The sequence below is a fragment of the Pteropus medius genome, unplaced genomic scaffold (assembly GCF_902729225.1).
Source record: "Pteropus medius unplaced genomic scaffold, Ma_sr-lr_union100, whole genome shotgun sequence".
Taxonomy (NCBI): Eukaryota; Metazoa; Chordata; class Mammalia; order Chiroptera; family Pteropodidae; genus Pteropus; species Pteropus medius.
In genome coordinates, this window is record NW_024347788.1 from 5,274,863 (window position 1) to 5,302,556 (window position 27,694).

The 27,694-nt window shown below is 37.1% G+C and overlaps 1 pseudogene; it reads right to left on the reverse strand.

Annotated features, from left to right (window-relative positions):
- Positions 1–5,887: 5,887 nt before the first annotated feature.
- On the reverse strand, positions 5,888–6,006 carry LOC120614489 (uncharacterized; annotated as a pseudogene).
- Between the last annotated feature and the right edge of the window lie 21,688 nt (positions 6,007–27,694).

Consider the following 27,694-nt stretch of genomic DNA (forward strand, 5'->3'; position numbering starts at 1 on the left):
GTTAGCAAACCCTGACTATGCCTTAGTTCCAGAATCATTTTGGTACCAGGAAGCCTCATTGGTTCATAATTATTCTTCACGACAAACCTATTTTCTGAATCTGATTTCCTTCCTTCTCATGGAGCTCACTCAGATTTTTAATCTGTCCACCTTTACTGATTCTTTTCTCTTAATGTACATACATACTCAAATCTTTCCCAAAATAAAACATAGTATTTCCACATCTCCCTCTAGAAATGTTCCTCTCTCCAGTAAGTTCTGTATAATTTGCTTCATTAATATCTCTTTAATCTCTCCTTTCATCTAAATCCCCATCACTACTCCCACATCCCACTTATCATTTTCATTCCTGCACCAATCCGATTGCTTCCTTGACCATTTTTCCCCCTCCAATTATTACATGCATATCTTTCCTTTGAGCATCAGACCTGCACATCTAACTGTTCATTAGACATATTCACTTGTATATCCCAGATAGCTCGACTTAACATGTCCAAACCTGAAATCAGCTCTCCCTCGTATACCAGCTGCTCATTCTCCTCTTCACTGTCACTGCACATAGTGGTCCAAGCAGATATCTGATCGTCCTTGATTGTATTCTCACCCCTAACTCTCTACATCCCAACAGTCATCACATTATAAAAATTCTATTTCATAAATGTCACTCAAATCCATCCACATCTCTCCATTCCCACTGGCTTTCATCTTATTTAGATAATGATTACTTTCTTTCTGGATTTCTTAAACAACCTCGTGACTGGTATCTCTGCCATCAGATTGTCCCTTTTCTGCCATCACACTGTCCCTTTTCTGCCATCAGATTGTCCCTTTTCTGCCAGCTCTTCTGTGGAGAATACAATGCATTGGTAGCGATTTTTAAGAACTGGAAGTATGATTCTATGCTTCCTTGTTTAAGATCATTTGATGACTCTCTACTGCTCTGAAGATAAAGTTCTAACATCCTTGACTTACAGCACTTTCGTTATCCACTTCCTATATCCCTCCCTAGCTTAGTCTCTTGATCCCGCATTTCAATATTTCGTCTTACAAAAAATATTTTCTTTGTTCAAGTGCAAAATCCCCTCCTTCTCTTCTGGGTATCGAGACATCTTGTTTCATTTTGCTTCGATTATCTCTTCCCTTTACCAAACCATTCTTTTCAACTTTCCTCGGGTCTGTGTGAGATGCTCAACTAGGTTCCTGGGCTGCACTGACAAAATGCCACAAATGGATGGCTCAAAACAGAAGAAATTTATTCTCTCATCATTCTAGAGGCTAGGGTCCCAAATCAAGGTGTCATAGGGCCATGGTCCCTCTGAAGGTTCTAGGGAGAAAACTTCTCACACGTCTCTCCTGATCCCTGATGGCTGCTTACAATCCTGGGCGTTCCAACTTGCAGATAGATCGTTCCAGTGTTTGTCCCCATGGTCACACGGACTCCTCCACCTTGAGTGTGTCTGTGTTTTCACATCTTATAAGGAGGCCAGCCATTAAATTTAGGGCCCATCCTAACCCACTATGACCTCGTCTTAACTAACTATACCTGCAAATACCCTATTTCTAAATACCATCGCATTCTGAGGTTACAGTTGGGTACGAATCTGGGGGTCCTACTTCACTCAGTACTGATGCCCTTTCTGCATCTTCCTCTTGCGATCTGAGCAGTCCTTAGCGCACCAGATTTGACGGTACATTGAAACCTCCTAGTGATTTGCCTTTTCCTCAGCGTCACAGGGACAGAGAACATACTCGCCTTGTTCACCCCTTTATCGTGTACCTAGTACACGTCTGATGCAGAGAAGAGTCACAGTACATATTTTTTTAAAAAAAGAGAATGAATGCAGGATTAAAAAAAGAGTTCTTAATTTCTCTGTGCTTTCTCATAATTTTCAGGATAACCTGCTAAACTAAAGCAGAATATGTTAAAAATGAAAATATTCATACCCTTTGCTCTCTGCCTCCGTCAGAGCAAACACAAACATAAAAAGAAACAAAATCTTAAACTAAGGTCTTCTGAAGGTGGTACACACTCCACTTCGTTTGACATTTTTTTCATTACCTCACTTCATGCTTCTTCTTGCAAACTTCCATTATCTTTCAAAACTCAGATCATTTAATTTTCCTGTTGGAGAGGACATCGATTCTCCCCCGGCCCCATTATTCTTTTGGTGTAGATGCATTTCCATACACCTGTATAATGGACCCTATCACTACCCCATGCCCCTCCTCAATCCCGGTCTCTGTGCCACCTGGCTACGACTTACTGCAAGCACCGACAAGTGCTGGCCTGGCTGAAATGCCACAGAGCTGACGTCCTTGAGAAGCCCTAACCAAGGATGAGTAATGGCACCGTGAGGGGTGACCTTAGGCATAGGATAGCACGCAACCTCTCAGATTCCAGTTGACCAAAATAATGTTCTGCTCTTTCACCCCATCTATCCGTGTGGTCCTTCTTCCCTTCTCCTCGTCACTTTCTTCCTCACCGACAGGTGTTTCTTAGAGTCACTAATCAGATAAGCTGCTGGCACTGCTGTCGTCTCTCAGGAACTGCCTGTGGTCAGATCCAATCTCAGGCATGTCCTGACACTCTTCAGATACCACGTATCCCCTCATGTATTTGCCTTTGCTACCAACGTGCTGCCATGCCTCTCTGTAATAGCTCTTCATTACTCACTGCCTGGCACAGTACTTGTAGGAACGAATAAACCTCTCCGGGTCCATTTTTCTTGCAATGTATGAACAATTTCACAATTTCACTATTATGTGGCAAAATTGAAAGAAACGGTGGAGACATTACGGTAAGGCATTTGATACTAATAATATATAATTTGTAACTTTCTATTAAAATATACTCATTTCATAGGCAGAACACATCAAGTGTAACTTCTCAAATGTAGGAATTTTTAAACATATTCTACAGTTCTCTTCAGTTCTGCAGACGCTTGTCACATGTCCTGATTTTTTTTCCTGATCCATTTTTGAGCTTATTTTAAACTCTCGAACATGGTTTTCAAATGTGTTTCCATGTGTACGGCGAAGTAATTCATTGCTTGATAAGCTACTCGTAATTGACTCAATCTTATCACAGATTCTAGCTTAAAATAATGTCAAAAAGCACTCTTCAAAGTTATTAGTTTTACAGAAGTGCAGTCAAGTGCACAAATGTACCCATTTAAGACTGACAGATTTCATACCATTGTTTTGACAAGAAAACATATAGCTCGTGTTTAGCTTACTTGTTTTCTGAACATTCAAAATGCAGTCGGAACAGATTTTTTTATTTAAACCATAAACCATAACTTGTTTTTTTATATCTTTGATGTTTACTCCTTTCAACACTTTCTGCTTTTATTACTGAATTGCTTTTCCCTCCTAGAGGAGCAGCACTGCATCAAAAGTACGCATTGTTCCGAGATCGGATTTACCTGGTTTCATATACAATGAAATATAAAGCCTTGTGTTTTCTTCCCCCTCCTATTGTCTTTTGTTTTCTTACTATGTCTACTGCTGTGAGGAAGAGTGGGGCTCACAGCCTGATTCAGTCAGTCTTAGCCACATGAAACAACATAGTCAAGTTTGCATTGTGGGCATATTTACGAAAATGTCCTACCTGAAATATTCAAATGTACCTGCTGCTAAAATTAGAGCACGCTTTGAAGAGAAGCAATGTTTTCTAGTGGAAAAAATAACTAGAAATAGAAATCATTGCTTTAATCTTCAGTTATTAAAACATTGGAGGAAAGATTCTTCTTTTTAATTTCCTCCAAATTTGCATTTTGAAAGACATTTGAAAATTTTTCTATACTGGACTGTAGCTTGTGGAAAGCAATTCAAAAACACAAAAAGATTTAAGTTCTGGCAAAGATTTGAATCTGTGCCCATTAACTTACTGCTTTGCCAATTATAGGAAAACATAGATAGAAGAAACTATATACAATATGTTTACTCTCATGTTATATAGATTGCAGATACTAATTACCAATAACTACTAGATAATATGATGAATTTTCTTATTGAAAACATAATAAAGGTTTTTTTTTATTTATAGCTAAATTTATTTATAGCTAAAATTAATTGATAATTTCCCAGGATAACTTAATTTTGCCAGTAAGAAGGCAGAGGCATTTTACTGATATCATATGAACTTTTTTGTAGCTGATTATTTATCTGTCTTGTCCACAGAATTTTGAGATTCCAAACTTTGTGTTAAGTCTCAAAAAATCATTCTGGGTCCATGGTTTGCACATTTTTTCAAAAACTTATTATTTCTTATCTATTTGATTGCTGTGAGTCTTATGTGTCAATAGACACACCAAGTCTTCTTGAACCACTGCCTTTCCCTTAATTTTGATAATTTAAGCCTCTTGTGCTTCCATAGGAAAGGACTGTGTCTTGTTTGTTTGCTGGCTTGCTTTTGTCTAAGTCATATTTTTCCAACTGAAAGAATTTGCAAGGCAACATTATACTCACGAAGAGTTTTTAAAATTGATGTGAAAACTACATCCTGATATTGTCCTTAAAGCTGTGTTCTAATTGGCCTTTTTATTCAACAGTTTTGCCTGTTTTGTATAAGTGGAGATGAGTATCTGCTAAAGTTCCAGTGCAGAAAGCCATTTGATTCTATGTATTCTGTATTTACTTTAAATCTGCTTGCAAATAGCTAGTTCTTTCCTGAGCTCATCTCTCTTGTATTATTATCCTGGCAACCAACAGGAGCAAACTCCTACTGCTACCACTGGTTTTCTAGCTCTTCATTTGCAGATAAAGCTTAGTAGGTACAAGATCTCCCATCTAAGTTGTCACATGTGATACTTTTTCTAAATATGTAACCACTGCATGACATGCATCAGCATCCTTCCAGCCTCTGATAAAAATTTCCTTGCCACCAAATACTTGGCCTCAAAGCCAGTTCCACATATTTAAGGTGGTCTGTGAAGAAAGCACCTCTGATCCAGTATTAATTTTTGTGTCAGTCATGATAGGCCCAGTATATTCTGTGGAAAGAAAAACTTGAAAATCTCGATGTCTTAAAACAATGCAGTCATACATCTTATCAGCTGAGAATATGTTCCAAGACCCCCAGTAGATGCCTGAAATCATAAATAGGACCAAGCCCTTTATATAGTATGTTTTTTTCTATACGTACATACCTATGATAGAGTTTAATTTATAAATTAGACATAGTAAGAGATTAATAACAGTAACTAAAATAAAATAGAACAATTATACCATACTGTAGTAAAAGTTATGTAAATGTGGTCTGTCTCTCAAAATATTTTATTGTACTGTTCTCTCATCTTTTCAATTAAAGGAAATACTTTATGGCTACTGTGTGGCATATTCCAATTGCCAGCATTGCTACTCTTGCGCTTTGGGGTCATAATCAAGTGAAATAAGGGTCACTTGAACATAAATACTGTGATGCTGTGACAGATCTAATAACGGAGATGGCTACTAAGTGACTAATGGGTGTGTAACATGTATAGTGTGGATACCTTGCAGGAAGGGATAATTCATGTCCCAAGTGGGATGGAGAGAGATTTATGACTTGCTTATTTCTGGAATATTTCATTTAATATTTTCAGACCACAGTCCACTGAAGGTAACAGAACCCATGGAAAGCAAAACCGAGAGTGACTATTGCGATGCCTATGCCTCATTCGTGAGACGTGAGACGTGTTATGTCACACGTCACTACAGGGGCTCTGATGGAATCTCTGATGGAGATTCTATTTTAATACATTGGCAAAGTCAGGAGAAAAATAAGAGTATGGCAAACAAAATGTTAGATCTTAATTTTTTTCTTTTTTAGAAGAGGAAATCCTTGGTTGACCTCACAGATTACAAGGACCTTGTCAGTTTACAATAGCTTATTTTTTATTTTTTACGCCTATAGCACCTGGTCTTCCTAGGTGGTCTCCCATCCAAGTACTAACCAGTCCTGACCCTGCTTAGCTTCCAAGATCCGATGGGATCGGGCTTGTTCAGGGTGGCATGGTCGTAGACTAGATCTTAAAATTTAAGCCTAGAATACACGAAAGACTTCTGCTCACGTTTTATTGGCCAAAGCGCGTAATGTGATGTACTGAGTCACACAACGTGCCCCTGCACATGCCACACCCTAAATTATGCCTATCTGGAACATCCCGATGTGACCTTATTTAGAAATAGGGTCTTTGCAGGTGCAATTAGTTAGGAGGAAGTAGAACTGGAGTGGAATAGTCCCTGAATCCAATGACTGATGTCCTCACAGAGGCCATGTGAAGACAGATGTGCAGAGACGGGGCAACAAGGCGGAGGCAGAGATGGGAGTGATGCCTCCACGAGCCAAGGAACACCAAGGACTGCGGGCCGCCACCAGAAGCCTGGAGGACGGCCTGGACCATTTTCTCTCTCAGAGCCCCCAAAAGGAACTAAGCTTGCTGACTTTTTGGTTTCAGCCTTCTGGACTGTGAGAGAATAAGTTTCTGTTGTTTGAGCCAGCCTGTCGGGTAGTTTGGTATGGCAGCCCCAGTAAACTAATACACATGAGGTGTACTTAAGACTGCAGCTGCATACTCCTCCCATCAGTGGGCCACTGAACATAGAACAAAATCTAAAGAGATGATCTCCATATGGATATGAGTACAATGACAGGATTTTAAAAACACGTTTTCTTATGTTAAGCATAAATTTTGAGGTGATGGTTATAATCTCGGTCCCTTATTTCTGAGGGAACTGAATTAAGCCAGGATGACCCACCGAGATAGTTTACTAGACACCAATAAATGGAGTTCACAAAAGCCCAGAGATAATTGGGAAAACACAAAATAGTTCCATTTTGAGAGTTCTTGTTTGTTTGTTTTTACCTAACTAAGCCAAGTATTCTGAGAGTAAATAAACTCAACAAATAAGCTTATTTCCAAGCTTTTTATTCCACATCATTTTGTTAGTTGTCTTGTTAGGAAGTAAGATATGCAGCATCTGAATTATCTGTGGTTCTGCTTCTGAATTATAATATGCTCATTTTTACAATACTGGCTCTTATCAAAATATGAGTGTTTATTTTGCTGTAAAAAAACAATTAAAAAAACAATGGAGACTCAAAACCTTAGAGATGGAGAAATCAGTTCAGATAAGAATTTTTCCAAAGTTTAAATAACAAACTAACTCCAAACTTTAATCCCGTTAATAGGTCAAAAAACTATTATTTTAGAAGACAAAATTCTTATGAGCATTATTTCTTTGGGACAGTCCCTTCGAAAAAGCAAACACAATATCAAAATGTCCATATTTAAGTTGGGAAACTAGTGTGTTGGAAAATGAGTGTCAGTATATTTCCATGTTAGTTGGGGTTGATCTTACTTGGAAAATGCAACTGCAGAACATAATATTTCCCATTAATGTCTGTACCCAGTACACAGCCTGATAAGTCAGTCACTATGACCAGAAATGGCCTGTTCTATCATATAGACCTTGATACCAAGAAATGAGCAAGAAAGACATCAGTGAAGACATTTCTTTTATAACTGGTCTACAAATAGGGCAGAGGAAAAGAATGGTGCACTGAGTTATAGACTAGAAGATGAGACGGTTCAAGGAGGACAGGAAAGACACTATATATTGTGTAAATAGTTTTACTAGGAATTTTACTAGGAAAATTAAGAAAGCTTGGGCAAAAAAATAAAAAAAGTTTGACTCAGGTACTGGGAAATATTTTTAAGATGCTAATCAGAACTGGGGAAGGCAAGCACATTTGTGAGACAAATGTAAGTTAATTAAAGTCCACGCAGTAGATCCACCAAATGTTGTACTTGTGGCGAGATGAAATCAAGTAGAGAGTTTTAAGATATGGCAAAGAAGGATCGTAAGATCAAGGAACGGGAGCCTTTCAGAAATGGAACGCAGAACTGGGGGAGGGACTGAATGGAAAAGAAGAGAGACACATTACTGGGTGACGGGAGGGGGCAGCTCTATGTCACAGGGTCAACTCTAGTCTGGCTGGGATTTCTATTTCAAGATGAGCTGTGGCTTTTATTCTCTTCGGCTTGAGTTTCTCTGGGTGACACCTGTTCACCCTTCAATGAAAGATGCTCAGCTGATTGGGTCTGGTTAGGCTAAATTCCAGTTAACAGGACATGATTGGGGAGCAAACTTATATGAGACTTTTAAGAGGGAAAGATAAATCAAATGTCCTGAATAAATAGTGACAGACTTTTGAAAAACCATCTTCATTCAAACCATCTCCAAAAATGGTGGTCCCCATTATTTGCTTTACTGAACAGGAAAAGGCATTGATAGTGACTTTTTATACTTAAAATTATGTTTTCTTTGGTCTACATTTCTAAAATTTAATATGACTCTTAAGTTATGCTGGTCCTGAGGCTTTGTGTTTACATAAAATATAAATTGTTCTTAAATGCATTTAATATGTGGTGAATATATAGTTCTATGTGTTTATGATATTTGTACACATATACAGAGGAGTGTATTGCCACTTAAACCATCTGAAATACATTTGTGTAGCAACCTACTCACCAAAGACTTAGAATCAAGAAGTAATTAAAGAAGAACCTCTGAAAGATGAAAAAGGTATATAAAAATGTGTGCACTTAAAGTTACACACTAATTTTTTTCAAAATAATCTTGTGAGAATGCTGCCAAACGAGTAATTTGTCAGACTGAGACTACAAGAAGATGCAGGCAATGAATACATGGTTTACAGGGGTAGAAAATTAAAATGTCTCAATTCCATTTTTCTTCTAAAAGCGGTTAAGAGCATGTGCATTGAGATCTAAAAAACCTCCGTTCAAATTTACCTCTCAAAATTTTCCAGCTTCATGATTTTGGGGAATTTATCTAAACCCCTCTGAACGTCTTCCTTGTTGGAAAGTGGGGATGTTTTCTACTCATCACATCTTTGAGTATGAAAGGAGATAATCTACATAAAGTGCTTATCACAGACGTGAGCATATAATAAGCACCCAGCAAATATTGGTTACATTTGATCTCCTGCAAAATAAACTCACAATTGAGAGGAGTGAAACAGCGCTGAGGAGAAGAAATTGGAACCTAACATAAATAAGAGGATTATGAAGAACACCTAGCTCTTCTATTTGAGTTCAAGTACATGGCACATACTTTTTAAGAACCTTCGTTCTAGCAGCTCAGGTTAATGAGCTCTACTGATACTAGAAGAGTTGTCTACCTGAGGTTGAGTCCAACTCTAGTGCCATTGTTGAAAAGGAGGAAGAAGACAGTACCGAACATTTCAGAAGTTTATTTTTTAGAACTGGTTATTAAAAGCACAGTATGCAATAAGTTAGGAGGCAGCCATGATCAAGATCAACATAAAATCATTGAATGCAGAATGGGAGAGAGGAGATATCTCTATTTACATACATGCAGGGCATTTAGGAATGTAACAATATGCCCTGTGTGTTAATCTTGAGTTGTTTTTGGTTTTTTTTTTTCTGCATGAGCCAGAAAGATGTCAGATGGTTATCCTCTGATCTGAACTAACGCTGATTCGCTACAGATAGCTGAAATGAGAGCGAGATTGAGTTTAGGAGACTTGAGGGGGTGGGAGGTGGAGCGTACGATGACCAACCATGCCAGTTTGCCTGACACTGTGGGGTTTCTCTGGATGTGGGCCTTTTTATGCTAAAGCCAGGAAGGTCCCAGTCAAACGGGGGCAGCTGAGTCACCCAGTAAGCAGAAGGCAAGAATGGGGCGTCCAGAATATCCTCGGGTCTCTACACCAAAAAAGGTGTGTAAATACCATTGAGATTTCTTTCATGACGAGGATTAAAAAAGGGAAGTTTACTGAGTGGTGGAGGTACCCTGAAAATATCAAGATCGAGACCTTACTATGCTAAAGCACATATTTTGTGTCATATAATATTTTAAATAGTTCACATTTATAACTATGCCATTCAATCTCATGGTGACTTTGGAAATAAGCTATCATCCTTATTTTATAGATAATAAAACTGAGGCAGAGGAGAAACTGAGTAACTGTCCTAAGTTCACGTAACTTCCCTAAGGTGAATTTTTGCCCTTAAGAGTGGGGAGATGGCTTTATTGTATTGGGTATCTCATACACTCAACCCTTTGGTGTATGACTCTCTAAAAAGAGAAAAAGGGCTAGGACTCAGAAGAGACGAAGGGAATGTGTGATCGACGTGTTTGGTTCCTCAGTTAGTGGAGGACTAAGAAGCACCATCCCGCATGTTTCCAGTTTAGCTAAAGATCTGAACGTGGCTCAGAGGAAGGTCTGCTGTCTACGATTTGATGCGAGCATTCCAGGCATCGGAATCCATGGGCCCCACCTGTCTTAAGACATCTGAATTTGAGCTTTGACAGTCAAATGTATCCCAGCATAGATAAATAGTAGATCATGATCTTTTACTTTTTTAACTTAAAAAAAAAAGTGCATACTCATTTTAACTTTTACTTGCATGTATGTCAAAAAATCAACAAAAAGAACAACTGTTTTCTCTTGTGTCATGTACTTATAAATAAATGAAAAAGATGGTTATTTTATCACATGGCCTTAGACTGCCTATATTATGCTACCTCTATTACACATTCTAATTTCAGTCAAGGAAAATTTTGAAAAGCTACTGATATTTGGCCCTCCCATTACATTTCATACAATTATGTGCACAAAGTGGTTGGGTCCTCTGGGCTTCATTAAGATTCATTTTCCTTTTGTACGCCAAATATAATTTGTCATCTTCTTTAACATTTATTGTTCTAGTATCATTTGATGTTCTAATTTACTCTCTATGTCATCATCTAATTTATTACTAATCTTTTCAAGGGTTGAGAAAAATCCTAGGAACTTTGCTTCTTTAAACACTGCTACAGATTGGGGAACTCCCAGAATCAAACACGGAGTCGGCCTGGCAGCTCATTACGGAACTGTGAGCTCGAAATCTATAGAGTTACTGCCAGAAAGTATTTGCACACTATAGTCAGAGACTTTATCCTTCCGTCCACGAGATCTAAAGTGGACTACCTGAATGCGGAAGTGCTCCCTGATGCTCTTCCTTGGACCTGAAAAATCCTTGTCAATCCTTAGCGCTGGACTTTTAGGGAGGCGGGCGGGGGCCAATAAAGCAGGCTGGTATTGCTCCTAAATAAATAGCTCATCAAAGGTCTGAAAACAGAAGGTTTGAATGTATGAAGGCAATTGGCACAGTTGTTCACTAGTTAATTAGGAACACAAAGGCACTTTCGTCAAGCTGCCCAGACCAGGGGGCCATCTGTGTGACAGCGCTGCCTCTCTCATGATGTGTACACACAGAGCTGAGCCGGAGTTCTCTCGAGGAAGGTTCATTGGCCTTCCTGCTTTAAAATATATATAAAGCATATGGAAGAGATGAAGAAATTGAATATAATCATAGAATGAGCCCCATTTTTAGTGTTTAGTCTTCTGAAGAATTTCCTAGGGATGTTATGTCTTATTTATGTTAGTTTTGATAATTGCTTTATTTTACTGCTACATATTTTAGTAATAGCTGTAATCATTCCCAGTCAATGGAGGTCAGGGCACTTCTAATGCAATAATACATAATATATTACAGTTATTTTTTAAGTTTTCTACCTCCTGCATTGTGTGTAAATTTGCAAAGATAAAAACCATATGTATTTTGTTTAATTTTATGTTCCCTCTCCCTAGTACAATTCTGGAATATGGTAAATAATGTGATAACACTGAAAAGGTTTTTTTTGTTTTTGTTTTTTTAATAATGTTTCTAGTTTACTCTGACTTCCTGGAAAGCATATATCCACATTCATATACCTAAATTCAGCTTTGTAAGCAAGTATATTAATATCTGAGATTGTTTTGTGTAATATTTTTGTTTCTTATCACTCTCATACCTGAATGAGGGGAGGAAGCTATTGAAATGTCTTCTCTACGATATTGATCTGAAAATTTGAATATAACTTATCTCGGTTAATTCTATCCTCTTCTTTTATTATATGAATTATGATTATCATAAACATGATATATTTATGCCAGAAAAATGTTGTGTGAGGCTACTGTGTTTGGTATGATTTCCTTGTTAACAGGTCAGTCATTGGTAATGAATGGGTCTCATAGTGGGTCACTCACACATCATCAACAGACACATACAATCAATGAACATGCATCATCACCTTCTTCCCACTAACTTATTTTCTGCTTTCTTGACAGAAGTAGATGTTTTAGCTTTGTGTCATCAAATTCCTGATACTTTTAGACCTATGTATTTGCATGTCTATTCACCCAGTCAGTGAATCCTGAAGCCAAGGGCCACGTCTTATTTCTCACTTCATGTTTAGTTGAGTGCAAATTAGCTGGGTGCACATCAGGAATGACAAAATAACAACATGGGTAATGCTTAATGAATGTTTGATGCATCCATGGTTCTAATTAATCACACAGAGACTAAACACGAGATGACAAATATATATATTTTAGCTGGCATTTTTTGAAACTAAGGAGACTCTCATTCTATTCCTAGTAAGAATCAGAAGGTTTTCTGTAGATAAAGTCTGACATTCAAATAAACTCTAAATCGATCTCTTTCATCATGACTGCTATTATTTATTCCTCTGTAAATCCTTATAATATGGCTGAAATCCTTTCCTGGCTTTAGCCTTTTGCCAAGACCTATTAGAACCATGGGCTCTGTAGATCTCTAATTCTGCTTTGCTTTAACAATGCCATATGGGAACAAACAAACAAACAAACAAACAACTTCCCTTTCCCTTCTTAATTCTCCAAGTTCTTCTCAACTATTTACATCTTTCTTTATGTCTTGTTTTCTTCTTTTCCCCTTTTTATTGAAACGACTAACCTCAGCCTTGAAATTCTGTTAGAAAGGCATACAAAACTCACCAAAAGCCATCATATTCTCATTTACAGTTTATCATGGCAAAAAGATACAGACCAAAATCATCAAAGGGGAACAAAAAAACCCATGGTCAAGTTTCACAAGAAAACACATACAAGCTTCCTGGTGTCCTCTCCCAGTGCAGTCGCTTGGGGATGTGCTTAGTTTCCCAAACAACGATATCTAACAAAAAAACATACAAAGTGCTACCAACCAGAAAAGCTCAACCAAGCGTTGTTATCCAGGGTTTTTAATGGGGGGTTAGCCACATAGGCTTGGAACACCCATATGACAGACCTCAGCTCTCAGGCTCTGATGATCCCAATCCTCAACCCCAGAAACAAAAACAGACATTTACCGTAAATCACGTTGTTAATGTAAACTTATTTGGTCATATTGATAGAGCACAGCCCAAAGCCTCAGGTACATAGAATAGGCATTCGTCACAAAGACTACTAAGCCCAAGGCTGTAGGCGTAGAAAACCTTTCCTACCAGGCAGACTATCCCAAGAGCTCAGAATCCATCTTCCAGGAGTGAGCCGAGGGTCAATCCCAAAGAAGGCTTTTCTTAGGAATATGCAGGTTTTGAGCAACCCAGACAAGCTTAAGTTACCCTGTCCAACAGTCACAGAGTAAAGTAAGAGCTCAATAAATGTTTACATATGGTACAACTATGGAATCACCATCCAGATAAAGATACTGTTTATTTTTACTTTTGGCTATTGACATCCTCATATTCCAGGTCAATTTCTTATAAATTTCACTTAGATATTTTTTAGCCTCTGGTTATCTCAGTTTTTCACTTGGTGTGAACTAATGATTTAGTTGAGTTTAAGTCTATCTTTTTTTTTTTCTATTTGTTCAAGCTATGAAATTCTTACTTTATAATTATGGCTCCTATATTTGCCCTCTATATCACAGTTCTTCATAAATTAGCCAATAATTACATTCTCCTTGTTTCCCTCAGGTACAGGGCTTCCAATTAGAAATTATATTTTCTATTTGGCCAATGTGGCTATGAGATCATCTCAGACTCATAGGAAATTGAATAAGGTGATGTGTGAGATGTCTGGTCTACCTCTAACTTAAATACTTACAAACACACATATACATACACATACATACGTACATACACACATGCATGCACACACTTATATACACATACATACATACATACATAAAAGTATTTTCCCTAGATTTACTTCCATTTTTCCTTCTGGTTCTAAAATGTGAATAAATTGTTAACTTAGATTTTTCTACACAAATGAAGGCAAAACAACAAATTAGAAAGAACACAAAGCCTGAAGTGACTGTTCCATCCAGCTGCCCTACTAGCTCAGCCTGGCCACAGTATTATATAAAAGAAAAATAAACTTCTATCATATTTAAATCATTGTGTTTTGAGGGTTTTTAAAATGCCATTTAGCTTTTTAATTAACATAAATAATAACTAGCATCGCATAACATATTACAAAGATTATTTAGAATTAGACATATTAGATACTGTCACAGCTTGTGAGATAATATTAAGGTGTTTATTATGCATAGACACACCTTTGCTATATCAATCTTTTACATTTTGAGTGACAAGGCTGACATTCCTACTCTCTCTTTAGACCCAGTAAGTAGACTTTTTTTAAACTAAAAAAATTTCCGTGTTTTCACACTAAAAAGATAATGATAGATTTCAAATAACAGAGATAAAGTGTTCTCCTAATATATTCTATTTTTTGACTATGTGATATTGACTGCGTTACCTCCCAGATCTCCTTGGGATCCTATCCAGTGTTGATATGCAGTGGTCAGTCATGGTTTTCCCAGATTCCAAGAGTCTGGCCAGTAAGTGACTTAAATTTGCTGAGCAAATATATTATGTACATGGATAACAGTGAAAAAGTCATTAGAAGTAAAGCTTTATGTTCATACATTATGTTTTATCTTTTTTTTTTGGTATTATCTTTGGCTGGTTTTGGTATCAGATTAGTGCTGATACGGTGAGTTAAGAAGTATACTCTCTCTTATTCTATTTTCTGGAAAAGACTGCAGAACATTGGTATTAATTAATCTTTAAATATTTGGTAGATTTCTCCAGTGAACCCATCAAGTTTGGAGATTTATTTTTCAGATTTTAAATTATGAATTCAATTTCTTTAATGGTTTTAGGACTATGTCAATTATGTATTTCATCTTGTTTACTTGGTAGTTTGTTGTTATCAAAAAAAGTATCTATTTTTTTCTAAGTGCATAAAGTTTTTTGCAGTATTCTCTTTTCTTTTTAATGGTTGCCAAAGCTGTAGTAATGTCTTCTAGCTGATTTCCAATATTAGTGGTTTCTTCCTTTTATTTTTTTTATCAGTATTGCTATAGGCTTTTCAATTTTATTAATTTAAAGAAAAAAGAATCAGCATTTTGTTTCGTTGATTTTCTATTTTGTGATCATGTTTTTAATTTTATTCATTTCTACTTTTTATCTCCCTCCTTCTACTTGCTTTGGTTCTATTTTTTTCTTCTTTTTCCATTTCATGCAGTAGGAGTTTAAATTACATATTCACAACCATGCCTCATTTCTACTGTAAGCGTTTACTGCCGTAAACTGTCCTCTCAGAACTGATTTAGAAGCATCCTTCATAATTGGATATAGGAGGTATTTTCATTCTCATTTAGTTCCATTTCCTGTTTTCTTATTTCCTTTCAAACTTTAATTCTGACCCATAGGTTATTTAGACTTTTTTAAAATTTTATTTTCATATATTTAGACATTTTTCCATTATTTTTCTGTTACTGATTTCTGCTTGATTCCAAGGTTACCTACCTCAAAGGTTACTCATTTCAATATTTTATATATATCAAGTGTCGGCAAGGATGTGGAGAAATGGGAACTTTACATAACGCTGGTGGGAAAGTTAAATGGTGCAGCCATGGTGAAAAAAAGTTTGGTGGTTCCTCAAGAAGCTAAACAGAGAATTACCATATGATCAAGTGATTAACTCCTAGGTAATACACCCAAGAAAAATGCAAATATATGTCCACAAGGAGACCTGTACACAAATCCTTATTACAGCATTATGCATAATAGCTGAAAGGTAGCAAGAACCCAAATGCCCATCAGTGGGTGACCGGATAAAGAAATTGTAGTGTATACATACAATGGAATACTATTCAGCCACAAAAAGGAACAAAGTACTGATACATGAAGCAACTTGGACGGACTTCCGAATTTCTGAGTTTAAGTGAAGAAGCCACTTAAGTGGAAGAAGCCAGAAACCAAAGGTCTCATTGAAAAAGGCAACTCCATACAGACAGAAAGTAAATTAGGGGTTACCAGGAAATGGGGGGTGGAGAAGTGATTACTTAATGGGGTTCTGAGTATTTTTATGGAGAGAGACAGTTGTTGTACAACACTGTGAAAACACTAAATATCACAGAAATGTGCATTTTAAATTGGTTAATTGTATCTTATGTGGATTTCGCCTCAATTAAAAAATATATTTTAAAGATTATTAAGAAATAGTGAAGTGATGACAAACTCCTTGAAGGAAAGTACTTTCCTATCTCCTGCGTAAGATCTCAAGTGCTAGAAACTGAGGAGCTGAACATCAATCCTTACTGACTGTAAAAAGCCACAGTAAGCAATGTCACTGGGACAAGGGCGACCTAAATTACGACTTATGAAAGCAGTAACGAAAAGAAACGGTGGCCATTCTTTCAACTCGCCTATGTCTGTGAACTACAGTTGAATATTCAAATGTCAGGAGGAATTCTCAAAAGAATGCTGGCAACTTCTACCATCTGCACTGGAACTGCTCTCCAGGTCCCGTCAGTGGCTATGGCTGCTCACCTGTATAGCAAAAGGCATTTGAGAAGACCACTAACTAGAAATACTTGCTGCCATCTGGCAGTAAATTCTCCCGAGGATTCGCGTGTTTGGGAAAATTTCCGTAGGTCAGCAGATGCAGCAGTATGCCTACTCCCAAGAGAGCAGTCCCCCATTTTCAGAATGTCATTATCATGGTAGAAAAATCATAAAATTAGGGTACACAGTATCTATCTTGCTACCTGCAGCAAAGCAAAATTGTTCCCTACAGCATATTCTCAAGTGCTTTGGTGCTGTCTAATTTTAAATGATTCAGCTTCTACATTTTTTTTTTTTTCTTTTTTACTGCCTGGCGTGGCACTCAGTGATTTAGAGTCTGCAGCTTTGCTGTTTCTGATGTTTACTGGAAGACATGATTTTTCCCCTTTGGAATAAAGCAAATGCTCTCATTTACATAGGGACAGACTCCCAAAGAGGTGTGGGACTCTGTCTTTGCCAACTCTCTTTAAAAGAGGAACTATGTGCTGTAATAGAAAGAAGAGAGAGAGAGAGAGAGAGAGAAAGAGAGAGAGAGAGAGAGGATAAATAGTGTAAAGTAACTCTAATTGGGAGTAGGTTTCTGTTCCCCCGACAGTGCAATGTTTCAAAGTGTCTGGGAACGCTGTGCACACATGACGTATTGCCTATTCCTCCCTGCTATTTCAGTGAACGGGCTGTCACAGGACTCCTCTGTGTCACCTCCTAGGATGACACCCAGTGTCCTTGTGCACAGCCTAATTTTCCAAATCCATTTTCAGTATCAATATATTTCTCACTTGCTAACGGAAGTATTGGGAAAACACCAGTCAACGCTGATTTGTGGCTACAGGATATAAATAATATAAAAACCAGGAAGATTTCAGAAACGAGTCTGTTGAAAATCACTGCAGTGTGACAATGCAACTGATTTCTCCTTGCCGCACAAGGTTCTAGGGTTACTAAATGAGTAACGCATGGTTTTGATCCTCATACGGCTTCCGTAGCGCCTCACCAAGAAAATCAAGTGGCGCCTATAATATAAGGAGATTATCGGCAATTGAATAAAAGGTACATGAGATTACAAAACTGTCTCTACGCCAGTAAAAAACTGAAATCAGGGTTTTCAAACCAAAGGAGAACTAAGAGAGTAAGTAACTGCTAATGCCAGGGGAAGGGATGGGCTTTTGTGGCTGTGGCTGGTCCCCAGAAGGGGTGACAACTGGTAGATATGCAAATTAGCATTGAGAACGATGTACTTCACTGAGCCATATTTCTCTAAGTGATATAACCTTGTGTGTGTGTGTGTGTGTGTGTATGTGTGTATATATATATATATATATATATATATATATATATATATAATCTCCCCCATGCACATGATTACCCTTCCCTCCTCCAAGGTACACATCAGGATTCTGGATAATTTTGTTTTAGTTCTTAATTAAGAATCTTTTTGGAGAGAAGACTCACACATGTTTAGAAAGAACACACCATAAAGTTACTGACATAGTATATTTTTATTTTTTAAAAAAAAGCTTTAGAACGTTTAGTTAAGCAGACTGTGTGTGGATGATGCTGATTCAGCAACACTGTAGGATTTTGAAGGCCTCTCCCATCAAAATCCTGGTCCAGTGAGGGTACACCGTCTGTCCCCAGAGTCCGTGACCATCCCTCTGTGACAGAAGCTTGGCGACAGCCGTCAGTCTTAGGGCATGGTTGCTTCTGCCCAGCACACCATTTCAATGTCTTCACCAGTACCACCTCTTGAGTATCACCTTTCTACGTTATCTTTGGTTCATTTTTGATTATAGACCATGTGAGTTTCTCATGAAGCATTTAGAAAATTCCAAGTTCATAATTTTCAAATCCAGGTGGCTATAGAAAAAAGTAGATTTTTATACAATGTCTAGAGCACTAGCCAACCATGTTCTGTACAATGTTATCATTTTATATTTACCTGGAGTCTTAAGTCTCTAACATTGGAGATCGAGGGATAAGTGTGATGTCTTACCTGTTCTGTTATAGACACCTTAAGATCATGGAAATGCACCATTTTATTTCATTAAAGTATGATTCTCTAATTCTAATACCAGCAGTCATAAAATAACATAATGAACCACCCAAATCAAAATTATGTTGATTGGACACATGTACTTAAAGCTGCACATCAAACTACATTGATGAAAGTGGAGAAAAATCAATAAAACGAAAGTCCAGCAGAGTCAGAGTTCAGCATGCTGACTGTGATTTGCACTTTACTAAAAACGCCAATAGAACCTGGAAACATTGAAATGCAGAGGTCAGCGTTAATTATTTCGTCATACTTTTGCAGTGGTCATGAAAATGCATCCAATTTTGACTTTCGCATCGTAAAAAAGACTTGAAAGCTGATGAGAATTCGAACAGGAGACACAAACAAGATGAAAGCATGGGTGTGCGAAGACCGAGAAACTGTCGGAGCTACTCAGTCTGCCGACCGACCAATCGATTGCTATCATATGATCCAATAAAAAGAATCAGCTCCTTTAAACATAATGGGCAATTCGGCCTATGAAAGAGGAGGCGAATGATTATTTATTAGATACTTGCAAGGGTGTATAATTATGGATGTGAGGACACTGCAGAAGAAAAGCAGACTAAGAGAGAACATACAAGACATGGCTGTTGATAACGTCCTCTAGGGAAAGTAAGCAAAGAGAAATTATAGAGTAAGGAACTGTGGAGAAATAAGATAATCGTAGCTTAAATTCAAGGGGCAATTTCAATTTTCTGTTCTTAAGACGTTATTTGCTATCCTTTTGATGGTTCCGCTGTGGTTCTGTGGGAGATGGGTCTTGAGCAGATGATGGCCTGAAGTGGATTCCAGCTCTGATTCCTTTTGAAGCCCTTCGGCGAGTTTACAGCATTTAAATTTTAGAGTTGCTGGCTCACTAGAAAACCAGGTTTTGTGAGTGAACTAAAACAAACAGATGCACACCCAGATGCAGGTATGAAAATGGTTCACAGATGTGTGACTTTTCGTAGAATAACTTTATTCTGTATGTAAGATTTATAATAGGATTAGCTTCCATTTCAACCGCAGACTTTTTACTAATATTTTGCATTTGCTGGTTCTATAGGAACCCAAAGGCAGCAGCAAACAGTAGCTTTTCTCCAGCTATTTTAATAAGCGCCTGAAACACGGCAAATGGGATCATTAGTAGTTTTGCCTTCAGCTCTGAGCCTCATTTATTTGTGTTCTTGACCTGTTCAATATTTTGAATCTGCACAAACCAAACAGAGCTTAGGTGCCAGGATTCCAAAGAACCAGCATGAAGGGAAAGGTGAATTATCCGCTTGCCTCACACAGTGGGTATGGAAATCGGCGGAGTGTCTAGGGGGTCAAAGTCACGGCAGGGGTGTTAACATCACACTTCACCGCCAACGACCAAGGACCACAGAGGAAAAGGAAGCTCAGAAAAGGGTAGAGGCTACGTTAGGCCTGGTTTGAGGCGAACAGTCTACACTCGCAGTGTGCTTGCTGCTGCTAGTCACTGCCAACGTCTGTGAATGTCTGCTGACATGGTGCTGATACATACTGAGGGTTAGATGTGGCAGCTCTGACTGGATCCTTCCCAATAGCGTGTTTCATAACTTTATTACTATTGTTGTTATTTTGTCTGTTTTAGTAGAAAAATCCTTCTGTCAAATTAAAGACTCCACAGAATACCAATATGGAAGTGAATAAAAATTGGACTCTTTGGGTTGAAACAGGGTGGTTTATTTACATTCTTACCCAATTTATCTCCTTTGCTTTGGAGAGAACTGTATCTTGCAATACTGTTATTTTACTTTTTGAAAGGTGAATATGTTTATTCCATTCAAGAAAAGAATAAGTCACATCTTTCGCAAACATTTTATCTTTGACAGATCTCTCATTGATTGGAAATAGCACTAATTCTTCATATGAACTTCTTTCCAAGACTGTATTACTTGATTTTATTCTTTTTTCGCCCTAATGTACATTATTCCATAATACACCCCTTCCCCACACACCATTCTGTGGTCACGATCAACAAACTTAGGTATATTTAAATAGGAAACCTTCCCAAGACTATTAGTTCTGGCTGAAGAAGCCGCTTCATTTGAAGTTGCCTGCCTCCTGCCACTTCAAATAATAATCAACTATCAAAAGACGCCCTCCAGGAATGTCACAGAGATGAACAGCTAGATGTAAAGAAAGCTTTCAGTACCCTTGGAATAACTGATAGACTCGAATTTTCCTCATAGACTGACAACTCATTACCATTATGGATGTGAATAAATCATGAATTCTCCTTCTCTAGATGAAGGCTGTTGCGACGCCTGCAGAGTCCATAATCAAGGTAGTTTTCCAGGTAATATAGGAAAAAGACAAAATACACTACTTTTGCTTCAATTAGCAAAATTCTTAAAGTGTACGGTTGAAAGAATTTTTTTGCTTAAAATATCAACATAATAGCTTCCATCCTCCTTTTTGCTTAGTGTGGAGAAACAGAAATAATTTGCAAAAAAAAAAAAAAGGTATTGTTTTTCCTCAGTGGACTTGCAGAGGAGGCATCAGAGTAGCTTCTGGGTATGTTATAGAAATGCACAGGAACTATAAAAAATAATTGAAACTTGCAGAGTGATTTTCAGTTTTATTCACTGCAGAACTTTGCAGCCTTGGTCTTTGCTCTACTTGAACTTACAGAACTAACCAGTTTTCCCAGAATTTCTCAAGGTCACCTTCGTTTGCAAGGAGCATCTGAATCATGCATAGACCTAATATTTTGTTTCCAAACTTTGATATTCCCTTACCTCCATCGTCATGTGACAGTTCCCTTACTGCTCTAGTGCTCTTCTCTGCATCTATGGCTGATTTCTCAGTTTTGGTCACCCCCAAACTTATCTCCTACTAACCATATATAAAAGATTCTTCATTTTGTCACCATAGCTTCTCATTAGTGCCTGGTTAATGAACAGATCACCTAAAACTAATTTCACAGAGTCCATCTGCCTCTTGGTATTGTCTGCTTCACCAATCCCTGCTATCATGGTTCCTACCTGGTCTCTTCCTGAGCTAAACATGTCTTAGAGACATTTTACTTGAACTTCCCAGACATCCCTTAGGAGAGCAATATTTTCCACCTAGCCTATGATCTGTCGTTTTGGCTTTCTTGACTCTCACACTGCTTCGTTTTGCAGAGATCCCATCTTACCTTATATTTCCCTTTATCATAAATCTAAAGTTCTATGATGTTGATTTTTAAGACAAGTAGTCACCTTTGTTTGTTTCTTACTTTCACCAGTATTTACAAATCCATGTATTTCTTTACTTGCCTACTATCTATTTGTTGTATATTACAAGATGAACCGTATGTGTTGACAACCTGTAATTTTAGAATCTTAAGAAAAATGAAAGTTTTCCAACAAAAGAAAAGCCTACCAAAAGGCGACATCCTGGAGATCAGACGGGGTTTAGTCATTATGTCTGAGCCGAGGGCATTCTAAATGCCTTCTAGCAAATTGCTATTTCCTGTTTAAAATTAATTGAACTTTCAAAATGTTTTGCTTCCAAATTATATACTGGTTCCAAATATTTAATATTATCTCACTGGGCTCTAAAAGGAAATTCAAGGACAGCAAAGAAAATACATGAATCCTAGCATGTGAACCTGCTTAATTTTGAGACACATTGTTTGATACATTATAAAAATAAATTTCATTTCAGTTATTCTTACAACACTGTTAAAAAGAAACCTAAAAAGATTTTCTATGAATTATTATAACTATTTACTGTACTTTCTCTAATAATATAGAATAGAATTCTTTCTATTATAAAACGTGTATCAAACAAACAAAATTATTACATTAAGAAATTTCAGTAAAGATGATGCAAATACTTAGATTATAATGATGATATACTATAAACTCTGCACATTTAATTTAGTTTTATCTTATAATGACCATTCCTCTCTTTTTCCCTGGAATTTAATATTCCTTCTTCTTTCAAAATAAATGCCTTATATATAATCGTTCAAATGAAAGATTGTTGTTGCATATAGTTCTGTCTTTTAGATATATCTCAACTATAAATCCTTAGTATCTTGCAGAATACTACAATGTCAAAATGACTTAGCATAAAGCAAATAATGCTGCAAAAACTTATTATAAAGGTGTAGGTTTTCATTAATTTCTAGCATAGGGAATTCTAGTCTGTAGTGATACATTAAACATCCCTTGAATGTCGTTGTCTCCTGTATACGAACTGAAGTGATGATAAAGGGTTAAAAACCAGAAAAACCCAGAAAGCCAAAGCAATAGGAGAGGAAATGACAGCGATGAAAATGTCAATCAAATTTTGGAAGATGTAAAGCAGATTTACTGTGTACCTCAGCAGATGTGGGAGAGCTGAAAGCTCAAAGTGACTGCAGGGCGGTAGGGTTCAGGAAGCTGGCGTGGAATACTTCAGAATGTAGGGCTGAAGCATAACACAACTGGTTGAAACTCCATGTCTGCTTTGTATGGAGAGCTGACTGCCCCTAACTCTAAATATACCTGCATGTTTGCTCTCTGCAGAGGTTGAATGAGAGGGTCTCTGAACTCAAGTGCACCGTGGCAGCAGAAAGAACACTGCCTCTTAACCTGTTGGATCCCGGTCCCTTCCCCACATTTGACCTCTAAACAGCTGGAAGACAAGCTTCTATACAAAAGGATGAAGAATAAAAAATTATTTCACACAAAAATCAGAGATCTGCTCTTCGGGAAGGTCGTCGAGAAGATGTGATTGCTGGTTGGAACAGAGAGCTGGACCCAGGCAAACGGAGGCTCCCCACTCCCCTCCCCTGCGTCAGGAGTGTACACTCTGCTTTCTTTTCCTGTTCTCAGAATTCAGCCTTGAGATGGAAATGTGATTGAGATTATCTGGACTGGGTACGTTAAGGAACCCAGAGGGCTCTACATAAACTTTAGAATTTGGCAGTTAGGTCCAGGGATCTACTTGTTTTGTGGTTGACCAACACGAGCCTCACAAGTAAGTTCTCTTGCTTATTAAACCTGCCACTTACCAATCTGTAGTTTTCTGCCTGTTTTTCTTTTTCTTTTTTTTTTTTCCGGTCTCTTCCTGCCCTTTATATAGGGGGGTCAGTTTCAGATTTCACCTGGGAAGCTCCCAAAGAAGTTACAAACCAACAACCAAAATGACTGAAAACTGTTTACCAATAAAATGGTTGGATCTCTCTGCTTAGTTCTCTGCGGGCAGGTGAAATAAGGGACTGCAAAGATATCTTGATCCTAATCTCTGGATAATGTCAATGTTACCTTACACGACAAAAGGAGAGTTGCAGATGTGGTTTAATTGAGGATCACAAATTAAGGATACGAAAATCACCCTGTATTATCCAGGTGGTCAAAATTTGATCACATGGGTCTTTAAAAGCAGACAATCCTTCCTGGCAATAGTCAATGGAAGATGTGACCGCAAAAAAAAAAAAAAAATGGTCAGAATGATGTGTTGTGACAAGAATCGGACCCACTCACCATTGCTGGATTCGAAGATGGAGAATAAGGTCCTGGAGCCAAGGAATGTGGGTGGCCTCTTTCTAGAAGGTAAGAGAATTAAACCTCACTTAAAACCTCCAGAAGGCAACATGGCCCTGCCAACACCTTGATCTTTACCCAGCGAGACTTGTGCTGGACTTCTAACCTATAGAACTGTAGGATAGTAAATTTGTATTGCTTAAGTCATTGAGTTTGAGATAGCTTGTTATGGCAGCAATTGAAAATTAATACTTCCCTCTTCACAACTAATCATTGGACAAGCCCTGCTCACACCTAAAGCTTTCAGTCTGCAGTTAGTTCCTCAGTTAAAAATTTGAATGGAAGTCCTGGCATGCCAGGCATTTAAGGAAAGCCTCTATTATGAAAGACAGAGAACAAAATGAACAGAGAAAAGCTACATTAAAGAAAATGGAAACAAGACAGAAAGTAGAGCAAAACTTAAAGAAAAACTAATTACTGTACTTAGAGAGGCAGAATGAAATTTTGCATCTATGTTATAAAAACAGAATGCTTAAAAGAAAATTGAAGTTACATTCAGAAAATAACCAAGTTTTGAAATATATATGTGTATGTGTGTATGTATGTGTGTGTGTGTGTGTGTGTGTATTTTTTCTTTTGAGGAAATCTCTGAGAAGTTAGAAGAAAAAGACCAAGAAATAGAAAATAGAAAAGAAAATTAGAGGATTGATCCAGAAGCTCCAATTTTTCTTCTATTCATTATTTTATTCTGTAAGAGAAAGCTCCAGAAATAGGATCAGAGAAAACAAGAGATATTATCAAAGAAATATTAGATAAAAAAGAACACGACTTTCTAGATTGAAAGAGTTTATCAAGGACTCAGCATAATAAATAAAAAAAGACCCACACCTAAGAACATCATAAGGAAATTTCCAAATGACTGAGAAGAAAGGAGATTTTGAGGACATCTATAGGAATGGCAAAAAAAAAAAAAAAACAACTCACACCCTCGAATTCAAACATATAGAATTAGACTTCTCAATAGCAAAAAGTCAGATAATAATGGGACGGTACCTTCAAAATTTGGAGGTAATATGACCCAAATAAGCATTCAATACCAAGTTAAGTTTGCAGTCATGTGTGAGGTTAAAATTTTTAAAAATTTCAGGTATAAACATTTTCAAAATGTTCCCATTCACATTTTTTAAAGAAGAAACCATGTGATATGTTCTCTAAAATAATAATAATAATAATTAATAATAATAATAGCAATATATTAACATAATACAGCATAACACAATATTAGTAGGAGAGGGTGAAGTCATCCCGGGGCATCAGGCTGGGAGGATACAAATGTCTCTCGAAGAAATATAACCAAGAAAATAATAAATATGATAGATTTCGCAATCTTTTTTAATGTACTGAACAGAGATTTAGACTTTCCTTGAAGTGTTTTGGGCTGAATACTGATAGAGACAAAGAAAACGAGGCAAATGATAACTAAGGTAATTATTACCTCCAGGTCAACAGAAATGCATTTGAAAAAGCTAATATAATTATAATAAATTGTGTGACTTAGCGCTGAATAATATTTACATCGTGTTAATAACTCAATCACTAGATATTGCTTTAAGCAAAAATTGATAAAATTAATATAAGGCGCATAGGCGGAGCAGAAGTGTGTGTAGATATATATGGATGCACAATCACAAATGTACGTATGCACACTCACTGACTGGTGATAGAAGGTGGGGTCTAGAATTAAATGCGTAACTTTCATGGAAGGACATTAGTAGATAATACATATATATTTTTAAATTAAAACAACAGAAGAAGTGTACTACTTAGAAATATGCAAGTAAATTTTAGAAACGAAAACATTTCTTCAAAAAAGTTGCAAGCAGTTATCAATTTTTCATGGTGCCTGGGAAGCAGAGATAAAAAGGGGTGATCTGGAGACTAATTTTTCCCTTTAAACCTGTTAAAGTTTTTGGATTCTATTATTCCACAAAATGAACTTTACATATAAGAAATGTTCCATGTGAAAAGATGTTGTAAAGAGAATCACGGATAACTATGCTATGATTTTCCATTGAAAAGTCACTATTATATATTTCGATATCAATATTTCAATTTCAATAACTTAAATAAGAATTTAGCAACCAGATACTGCTTTATAATCTATACATAAGTTATAAAATAGTCAAAAAGATGATGTTAAACCATTTCTTCTGACCTGCCAATGGAATTCACTAAGTCTTCTGATAATATATTGACTTTCAGATTTAATGAGTTCATTATAATAGTCATTAACTTAGAGTGAAATATAAACTTGATATAAGATATCTAAATTGTACAATTAACCAACTACTGCTCCAGAAAGTACACTCATACAGACTGTGACTGTTGTCATTCCCTCTATTACAATAAATAGTTTACATCGCTATTTTAATGTACTTCACCATGTTTTATTGGTGTGACCAATATGGGGCCATAATTGGGCTTTTTATTATTTTAAAATCTTTACAACTAGCATTATGAGGATTTTATTCACATACTGACGTATTCCACTGCTGTATGTATACGACTTCTTAATTTTACGTAAGTAAATAGAGGTGATGCTTCAAGCCTGGAATTCACTCGAAACGACATCCAGAGGTGCTTTCCTCTATGAGAACTTGCTGACTGTAACTCATCTGTCAGCACAAACTGTGAGAAATAACGTCTAGGCGAGAGGAGAGTAACAGTCACCGGCATTCTGTCACTGGATTGCCCTGTGTGTATCCAGGAGTTTCCTGCAATTCAAGCTTCAGCTTTTTTAGAGCAGTCAATAAGCCACTATCTTCAGGTGAGTCAAAAGATAGTTATTTCTTTAGTAGCACTTATGTAAGTACTGCCCCAGGACACTGACACATAATCTAAATCTAGCTTCCGTGTTCACAGATTGCTTAATTTGTTTCTAATTACAGATATCTACTTCACTAAATCTGGAGGGAGTTTAGTAAAAGGGTCTTAAATAAATTATTCTGTCTGTTTCCATAGTGAGTCTCACTTTACGACGTCTGGACACCCATGACCAGCAACCATACAGATCTCCTTGGTATTTTCCAATTCTGGTACATATGCTGCCAAATTTGACAAAGTTCCATTTGTTTAAGACAAAACAGTCACTCAGGAGGCTTTATGTCAAACATTTAAATATTCTCGGACAATGAGTAAACCATTTGATTCCCTGAAGGAATTTGTAGTCGGTTAAATTATGAATTACACTATATTCAATGGGACAGCGTTATTTAACGACTTAATTTGCGTATTCCAGAAAAGTTACCTTTCTTCTTTCAGGTGTCAGAGGCAGGATCTGAATCCAGGTCAGCATAACACCAAAGTCTTTATAGTGGTTTATGCCTTAAACAGAGGTGGGAACGCTACTGGTCTCAGCAAAGGGAGCTTCCTGGATTTCAACTAGATCTCAATTCTT